The sequence below is a fragment of the Oryctolagus cuniculus genome, chromosome 4 (assembly GCF_964237555.1).
Source record: "Oryctolagus cuniculus chromosome 4, mOryCun1.1, whole genome shotgun sequence".
Taxonomy (NCBI): domain Eukaryota; kingdom Metazoa; phylum Chordata; class Mammalia; order Lagomorpha; family Leporidae; genus Oryctolagus; species Oryctolagus cuniculus.
In genome coordinates, this window is record NC_091435.1 from 145,625,817 (window position 1) to 145,635,351 (window position 9,535).

At 48.9% G+C, this 9,535-nt stretch overlaps 1 protein-coding gene across 3 annotated transcripts in view; it reads right to left on the reverse strand.

Annotated features, from left to right (window-relative positions):
* The window catches only part of PPP2R3A (protein phosphatase 2 regulatory subunit B''alpha), a 210,135-nt gene extending 204,797 nt beyond the window's left edge, over positions 1-5,338 (reverse strand). The window contains exon 1 of one of the 3 annotated variants that reach the window (XM_051818617.2): positions 5,188-5,338. The gene's annotated coding sequence lies outside the window, so the exon portion shown is untranslated. Of the gene's footprint in view, positions 1-4,982; positions 5,055-5,187 lie in introns of those variants that run through there. The other 2 variants (XM_051818618.2, XM_070072785.1) reach the window with 2 other exon arrangements.
* Positions 5,339-9,535: the final 4,197 nt, after the last annotated feature.

A 9,535-nucleotide genomic window follows, 5' to 3' on the forward strand; every position in this document is an offset into this window, starting at 1 on the left:
TCTGCTATGGCCTGGGAAGCAGTAGAAGATGGCTCAAGTCCTCGGGCCCCTGCACCCACATGGGAGACCTGGAGGAAGTTCCTGGCTCTGGATAGGCACAACCCAGGCCGTTGCGGTCAAGTGGGGAGTGAACCATCGGATGCAAGATACCTCTCTCTCTCTCATTGCCTCTCCTTCTCTAACTCCAACTTTCAAATAAATAAATAAATCTTTAAAAATATAATTATTTATAGGGTTGACGCTGTGATGTAGGAGGTAAAGCCCCTATCTGCAGTGCTGGCATCCCATATGGATGCTGGTTCTAGTCCTGCCTGCTCCCCTTCCGATCCAGCTCTCTATGGCCTGTGAAAGCAGTAGAAGATGGTCCAAGTCCTTGGGCTCCTGCACCCATGTGGGAGACCCAAAAGAAGCTCCTGGCTTCAGATCGGTGCAGCTCCGGCCGTTGCAGCCATTTGGGGAGTGAACCAGCGGATGGAAGACCTCTCCCTCTCTCCCTCCCTTGCTCTCTGCCTCGCTGTATCTCTGCCTTTCAAAATAAATCAATAAATAAATCTAAAGAGTTACAGAGAGAGAGGGAGAAATGTTCCATCTGCTGGTTCACTCCCTAGGTGGTCACAATGGCCAGTGCTGGTCCAAGCTGAACCCAAGAACCCAGAGGTCCATTCAGGTCTCTTACATGGGTGGCATGGGCCCAAACACATGGACCATCTTCCCGTTTTTTTCCAGGCCATTAGCAGGGAACTGTATGGAAAGTGGAGCAGCCAGGACACAAACCGATGCCCACATGAGATACAGGCGTCTCAGGCTGTGGCTTAACCTGCTATACCACAGCGCCGGCCCCCATCTTCTTATTTTTAAAAGAGAAGCCACACATCTGGATTTCCACAGGAAATCTTGAAATGTTAAAATATTGGCGACTAATTCAAAATTGAACAACAAAACCACTTAAGGGGCAAAACAAAACACATCTGTGAGCCAGATTCAGTTGTGGGCTACTAGTTTGCAATTTCAACCACACCCTTCAATTTACACCTAAAACTCTGTGTTTCCAGTTCTGCACTTTTCTCTGGGCCCCGGATTTGAAATGTCAAATGCTTGTGTGCCATCTCCACTTGAAAATAATAGCAGTCCCAAAGTAAATGGTAATTTAAATGCACCTCAAAACTATTTATCCTTACAATGTTCTTTCAGTCAACAACTGGGTAGGAAAGCCAGAGCCCTGGGATGCATCCCAGGAACTTCTTTCTCTCCACTCTTGTGCTATACAAACCAACAAATCCTATCTACAGTGCCTCCTAAATATATCTCATGCATATGTGTACTTCTCTTCATCTGTACTGCTACCAGCTAAGTTAGCTACCATCTTTTCTTAGTTACCCACAATAACCTTAATTAGGGTCAGTTGCTCCCCACAATCACTCATTTCCTTTCAAACCACTCTAATATGACCAGAATGATCTTTGAAAATGTAAATATATACAAATATATCTGTTACACTATATATAAGAAATACATATGTGTGTACATACATATATTTGTCCAAACAATTCCACTTCTGTTTGTCCTAAAAATATGTTCACACACCTGTGAGCCAGCATATCCATAGTACTGTTCATAGTAAATTATCAGAAGCAATCTAAATGTCCATCAATAGGGGAGAGGTTAAGTAATCTACAGTATATCCATATAATGAAATGCTTTACAGTCACTCAAAAGACGAGGAAGCTCTATACTGCAAAGGAAAACTTCATAGCACACTGTTAAGAGAACAGAGTGTACACTATACACTGTGTAAAGAAAGAGGAGGAAAGAACACACACTTGCATGAATGTCCACAACTGCTACGATGCACAAGACTAGCATCAGTGCTTATTCTTTTGGATGGACAGGGGGAAACGGTGGCTTCTACGGAGAGTAACACTTACAGAAGACATTCTGATTTAACAGCCTGGAAGACGGCCTGGACACCTGCCCTTGGTTAAGTTCCTAGAGTGGTTTTAATGAGCAGGTTGGCCTACACCGCTGCTGGGGATGGCCTCCGCTGCCTTCACCAGCTCATTCTGTATAGTCCCACTCGCAGTACTTTCCATGCTCCGGCCTCGCTGCCCACTTCTGTGCTTCAGAAAAGGTGCTGAGGTTTCTGCCTGAGGGCCTTCGCACGGATACCATGCCCCCAAACTTCACCTAGTACCTCCTGCTTTTCCTTCGGAGTCCACCTCAAAGGTTTCCTTCCTGAAGGTCAGGACCCCTGTTTTATGTATTGGGAGCAACCCCTGCTCCTCGGAAAATTCAATACAAGTGCAATGAGGTAACTGTATCACCGCATTGATACACTGTATCAATACAACCTTTCATCGGCTTTACACTACAAAGTTCGGGAGTACAGAGACCACATCACTTGCTTTAACCACTGTATTCTCTAACTTAGCAAAAATAAGCCTTCAGATACTTATTAAATAAATGTTGACTGCTGCTGCCCCCAAGCTTAGGATAGAAATCAACACATAAAGCAAACAACAACAATGCAGTGCAATGGTGTTAAGGCAGAAGGCAGTTTAGAACCATGGTTCTCAACTGAGGGTGATTTGGGCCCTATTTGGGAACATTTAGCAAAGGATGAAGGTGTTTTTGATCCTTACTAGTGTGTGTGGAGTGCTACTGGTGCCTGGTAAGCAGAGGTCAGGAATACTGCTAAACATCCTCTCTTGCACAAGACAGCCCTCCTCAACAAAGAATTACCTGGTCTAAAATGTCAACAGGCGCATAGTTGAGAATCCCTGTTTCAAAAGACAATAATACTCAAAAGGGTGGTCAAAGTCTACTCTCACTGCTGTGGGTTTCAAAAAAACAAAAACAAAAACCAGTGCTGGCGCTGTGGCACAGCAGGTAAAGCTACCGTCTTTGATGCCAACATCCCATACGGGTGCCAGTTCGTGTCCCAGCTGGTCCACTTCCGATCCAGCTCCCTGCTAACATGTCTGGGAAAGCAGTGGAAGATGGCCCAAGTGCTTGGGCCCCTGCACCCATGTGGGAGACCCAGAGGAAGCTCCTGGCTTTGGCCTGGCCCAGACTTGGCTGTTGTGGCTACCTGGGGAGTGGAGTGGACCAACAGATGGAAGGTATCTCTCTCTGTAACTCTGCCTTTCAAATAAAAATAAATCTTAGAAAAAGGTTAGTGTATGTGGGAGATGTCAAGAAAAGTTTGAGAGGAAGCAAAGCTTAATTTGTATATTGAAAGATGGCCAGGGTGAGACTGGTAGGAACTACGTTTGCCAGAAGTAATGAGGAGTCTCTGATGAGCTTAAAAGCAAAGTTCTGGCAGGTACTGGCTCCTCCAGTACCAATCCCCTTTATTCTCTTCTTGCTGAAACAAAACTTCCATGATCTGAGGGTGGCTGGTTTCAGCTAGACATTAAGGCCAAATTAATTCAGATCAAGATAAAGTCAAATAGCAGCTCCACTCTCCAGAATGTCTAGCTGCATTTTAAAATATGCAAATACACAGGACTTCAACTAATCTTTAACCACTTAACGTTTGGGCTGTTAGTGGATCAAGCTGTGTTTGGACCCAACAGCCAGGCTGATAAAGGCTTTTCCAAAACTTTCTGTTTTTAAAAAACTTTTTTACCTGCTTCCCCATCCTCAACTATGGATCTCCCAGATCGTATAAAAGATCCAAGTTTTGGCCAGTGCCGGCTCACTAGGCTAATCCTCCGCCTTGCGGCGCCAGCACACCGGGTTCTAGTCCCGGTTGGGGCGCCGGATTCTGTCCCGGTTGCCCCTCTTCCAGGCCAGCTCTCTGCTGTGGCCAGGGAGTGCAGTGGAAGATGGCCCAAGTCCTAGGGCCCTGCACCCCATGGGAGACCAGGAGAAGCACCTGGCTCCTGCCTTCGGATCAGTGCGGTGCGCTGGCCGCAGCGGCCATTGGAGGGTGAACCAATGGCAAAGGAAGACCTTTCTCTCTGTCTCTCTCACTGTCCACTCTGCCTGTCAAAAAAAAAAAAAAAAAAATCCAAGTTTTTCCCACAAGTATCTCACCCGCTAAGTTCTTTGGCCAGAGATGATAAAGCCATTTGGACGCAATCAATGTGATTGAGTGTAAATTAGGGGTGGACTACAGATTTCTAAAAAGGCTTCCAGGAAAAGTCACGGATACTTCTGAGAGAAGAAACTGAGATAACTGTTAGCAGATCACCAAGGGTGGGGGCAGGATCTGCGTTTCCCTACAGCACAAGCCTGCTGCCTGCTCAGCTGGGCGCCCATGCTCTGACCTAGTATGGCAATTCTTAGGGTCTCGGCACTGGGTGCTCCGTTTACAAGAAACTGAGGCCCGAGACGGAGGAAGAACAAAGAAAAATGCGTGGCAGCGAAGGTGCAGGGTATGTTTCGTACATCACCGCAGATTTGCGGAGGAACAGATGACGGAAAGCCCTACCAATCACTGATTTTTGCTTACGCGTAAAGATTCTATGTCCTGCTTTCGGACCGTTTCCTAATAAGAAAACACCTTATAATTTGCAAGCAACAATTCGTCTGCCCCTGCGTTTGCTGACCATTAAGGCTGGATAGCATTTCCCGAGCGCCAGGACCGGACACAACATGAGCGCGACGGAGTTGGGACGCAGCCTCTCTCCTGCCCGGCCAGCTGGCTTCCATCGCGAGGCCCCCCCCCCCCCCCGAGCACGCCCCTCGGGGGCGGCCGGGCTCGGTTCACCTCTGCTTCAGGTGCCCCGGCCGCCCGCCGCCCGCCGCCCCGAGCTGGTGACACATCCTTCTTTGGCCAAGTCGGGCCGAGGGTGGGCAGGGGGCGGGGAAGGAAAAAGCCAGCCCCAGCGCCTAACGACGTGACTCTCAGTTCTTCCAAACGCTGGCACGGCTTTCTCTGCCAAGCTCAAGTTCCCCGCGGGCTGCGCCGGCGACCCGGCCTCCGCGCCCCCCTCAGACCGGCCAGGGCCCGGGCCGCCCCTGCCTCCCTCCCTCACCTCCCGGGCTGCCGCGTCCGCCGCCACTCCGGACTCCCACAGCCGCGGCAGCCCCGCGCGGCCCCTCCGGACAGGCCGGTCCCCGCCCCTAGGCCCGGCCCCGCCCGCCCCGCGCCGCCCCCCACCCCGGCTCCGCCGCCCGCTCAGGCCCGGCCGGGGGCGCCCCGAGGGCTCCGGGCCGCGCGGCGGGCGTCCCCGCGCCTACCTCAGCGCCCGCTGCGCCGCCTCCGCCAGCGGCCGCCTGGGCTCCCCGTGGCGCGGGCTCTGGGACTGCGAACGCGGCGCGCGAGGAGCCGAGGCCCAGGCGCGCCCCGCCCCGCTGCCCGCCAGCCCCCTCCTCCCTCTCCTCCCCACCCTCCGCGGCGGGCTCCGCGCCTCTCCCCGACCCCGCGCCAGGCCCCGCCCCGCCCGCCGGCCCCGCCCCCGCCCCGCCTTCTCCTCCCCCCCGCCGGAGCAGGAAGGGGACCTCCAGGGGGGCCACGAGAGCCGCTGTGGCTGCCCAGGTTCGGCGGCTGGGCAGGCGCGCGATGCGCGGGGCTTACTGCTGCTTGCGGACGCGGCTTTTGGTGTGGATTTATTATTACTGTTACTGGAATCATCACTGTTCACGGTGTTTTGCCCTCCGCCAGGAGGTCGCTCGGCCCCTTTGAGAGCAGCTCTCGCCGCTGACCTGACACACTCCTGGCTACTCAGATCCTACCAGTGGCCCGCACCTGCTCCAGTTCTCGCTCAGCCCCAGAGGTTAGGTGTTTTGAAAGAGGAGATTTAAAAACAAACAAATCTGAATATAACACAAAGCCGAAGTTAGAACAGTAAATAGAGACTCCTACAAATAATTTAATAAATAAGTCAATCAATCAGGAGGTTGAAAAGCATAATGAGCACCTAAGAGCAGGGAATGGCAGGCATGTGAAGACTTAAAAATAGCCAAGGATTAAGTGGACTACCAGGGTGGGTTCTGAGCGTCCGCGCTGTCCTTCTGTCATCAGCACCCAGCACACCGGGAGACATGCACTAGGTGCTGTGCGTGTGTGTGTGTGCGTGCGTACATTATATGCAGACATACATGCATAAGTGTAAGGGCTTGTTTATGGTGCCAGTAAAGAAAAGTATGTATAGTTATCCCAGAGTTTACCGGCTGGACAGTTTGACCCAAGGGCAGTCCTTCCCATGAGTAACATGATGTGTTCTGTGAGATTCCTTGATAACTTGGAGAGAAACCGTTGTACCTTCAGCTTCATTTGTTTCCATTTTAGAGCCTTTCCACATGTATAGAATGTCTTACTGGAGGTTGACAGCAATCTGAGAAGGGAAAACGGGACAGAGGATGTGACCAAGGTCACAGTGCAATGCACACTGCAGAGGAGGGAAAGTACAGTCAGTTCTAACACACTGTCAATACTGCCGGTTATGCCAACTCCAGTTCCGGGTTTGTCTTGACAGTTTTATTGCCTGAATTCTCACATTAGGCCTCCGTTGAGCTTCTTTGCCATACGTTCTACACAATACAGCTTGAATGGACAAAGGACAGCACACTTGACTGGAAATTTGATTCAATACAGTTGAATCAGCTTCTCTGTCACACCTACTGGGAGAATTGGGGATACAGAGTTGCCAATTTCACCCCATTTACTAAGCTCCAGGCTCCATGATAGCAAAGAATATGAAATAAATAAGACTCCGTCTTCTTTGCTCTTAAGGGACTATGATCAAGGAAGGGAGACTTGGAAATAAATGAGTGTTTATTGTAATAGTAGGAAAACTTTTTTTTAAAGATTTATTTATTTTACTTGAAAGTCAGAGTTACACACAGAGAGGAGAGGCAGAGAGAGAGAGAGAGAGAGAGAGAGAGAGTCTTCCGACGCTGGTTCACGCCCTGATTGGCCGCAACAGCTGGAGCTGAGCTGATCCAAAGCCAGGAGCCAGGAGCTTCTTCTGGGTCTTCCATGCGGGTGCAGGGGCCCAAGGACTTGGGCCATCTTCTACTGCTTTCCCAGGCTGTAGCAGAGAGCTGGATCGGAAGTGGAGCAACCGGGACTCGAACCAGAGCCCATATGGGATGCCGGCACTTCAGACAAGGGCGTTAACCCACTGCACCACAGCGCCGGCCCCAGGGAAAACTTTCTGAGCACAATTGATTCTATTAGAGTTAGAGACAGGGTAGGAGAAGTCTTCTTAGAGAACATTTAAATATTTTTATTGTGAAAAACATCAAATGTTGTAAAAGTAGAAAGAATAATATAACAAACTACTCTGCAGCAACTATGTAACCCCAGCGGTTATCATCCCACAGCCAGTTTGTTCCATCTGTACTCGCAGTTTCTTTCTCTGCATTATTTCCAAGTAACTCAGAAGCAGCATACTATTTCACCCATAAATATTTCACTCTAATGCATCTCTAATGATAAGGTCTATTTTTAAGAGACAGCCACAAAATTATCAAAATAGATTTTTTTTTTATTTGCAAGGAAGAGAGAGAGAAGGGAGAGAGAGAATGTTCCCATCTGCTGTTTTCACCTTCCCAATGCCCCACAGTGGCTGGGGCTGGAAGGAGGCTGGGTTGGCACCAGAGCCAGGAACCAGGAACTCAGGTCGGGTCCTCCATGTAGGGGGCAGGTGCCACTACTTGAGTCATCACCACTTTCCCCAGAGTCTGCATTGTGGAGAAGCTGGGGTTAAGAGCTGCAGCTGGGAATCAAACCCAGGTTCTCCAATGTGAGATGTGGGTATCCTAACTTTCAAGATAAATGCCCACTCCCCAAAATAATTCTAAAAACAATCTATTGAAATCTATACAGTATTCAAATGTTCCCATTTTCTTATAAATATGTTGTGTACTTTGTTTCTTCAAGTAAGGAGCTAAACAAAGTCAAATCTCAACTTTTTGTCTTTCCTTTATAATCACAGACATTGATTGTTTGTCCTGTGGAGTTTCCCATATTCTAAATGTTCCTGATCGCATCTTTATGGTTTGTTTAACATGTGCCTCTATGCTTGTTTTTTTCCTGTAAATTGCTGGTCATTAGAAGTTTGATCCAATTTAGAAAAATACAACCCATAATGAAGAGAAAAATCAACCAACCATAACCAGATTCAGATTTCAGAACTGCCATAGTTACTAGAATTACAAGACAAGGACATTAAAACAACTACTAAACTATATTCCAAATGTTCAAAAAGTAGACAGGCAGGCATTTGGCTTTATGGTTAAGTTGCGCATATTCCATACCAGAGAGCCTGGGTTTGAGTCAGGACTCTGCTCCCAATTGCAGTTTCCTGCTAATCCAGACTCTAAGAGGCAGAAAGTGATGGTTCAAGTAGCTGGGTCCTTGCCACCCACATGGGAGACCTGGATTGAACTCCTGGCTCCTGATTTTGGTCCTGTCCAGCATTTGGGTATTTGGTGGCCAGTGTTTGGGGAGTGGATCTGCAAATAGAAGCTCTCTTCTTTCTCTCCCAAATTAAAAAAAAAAGTTAACTGAAACTGGGAAGACAGTTTTTTAAAAGATTTTATTTATTTATTTGAGAGGTAGAGTTACAGACAGAGAGGGAGAGAGAGAAAGGTCTTCCATCCACTTGCTCACTCCCCCAATGGCCCCAACTGCCAGAGCTGGGCCAATCCAATGCCAGGAGCCAGAAGCTTCTTCTGGGTCTCCCATGTGGGTGCAGGGGCCTAAGCACTTGGGCCATCTTCCACTGCCTTCTCAGGCCATAGCAGAGAGCTGGATCAGAAGTGGAGCAGCTGGGACTAGAAATGGCACCCATATGAGATGCCGGTGCTTAACCTCCTACACCACAGCACCAGCCCAAATATATATTTTTAAAATAATATATATTTAATATATATTTTTAAAAGACCCAAATTGTCCTTCTACAGATGGAGATGCAAATGCTTCAGAGGAAGACACATTGAATTGGATTAATAACAGCTTAGACATTGCCAAAGAAAAGAGTAGTGAACTTGAAATCGCATAATCAGAAATTATTCAGACTAGGGCATGGCATTTGGGCTACTGGCTAAGCTATCCACTTCCTGTATTGGAATATCTGAGTCTGATACCCAGCTCTGGCTCCTGACTCCTGCACCCTGGAGGCAGCAAGTTGTGGCACAGGACAGCTGGATCGAGTTCCTGGCTCCTGACTTTGGTTTCAGCCAGGAACCACTGCAGACATTTGGATGAGAGTTCTCTATTTGTCTATATGTCAGTCTCTCAAACAGATGAGTAATTTTAAAAATGGAGTGGAAATAATTCTTTAAAAAAGGAAACGGATTCTGTCCCGGTTGCTCCTCTTCCAGTCCAGCTCTCTGCTGTGGCCCGGGAAGGCAGTGGAGGATGGCCCAGGTCCTTGGGTCCTGCACCCGCATGGGAGACCAGGAGAAGCAGCTGGCTCCTGGCTTCGAATCAGTGCGGTGCGCTGGCCGCAGCATGCCGGCTGCGGCGGCCATTGGAGGGTGAACCAACAGTAAAGGAAGACCTTCCTCTCTCTCTCTCTCTCTCTCTCTCTCTCTCCACTGCTTGTCAAAAAAAAAAAAAAAAAAGGGAAACTATTCA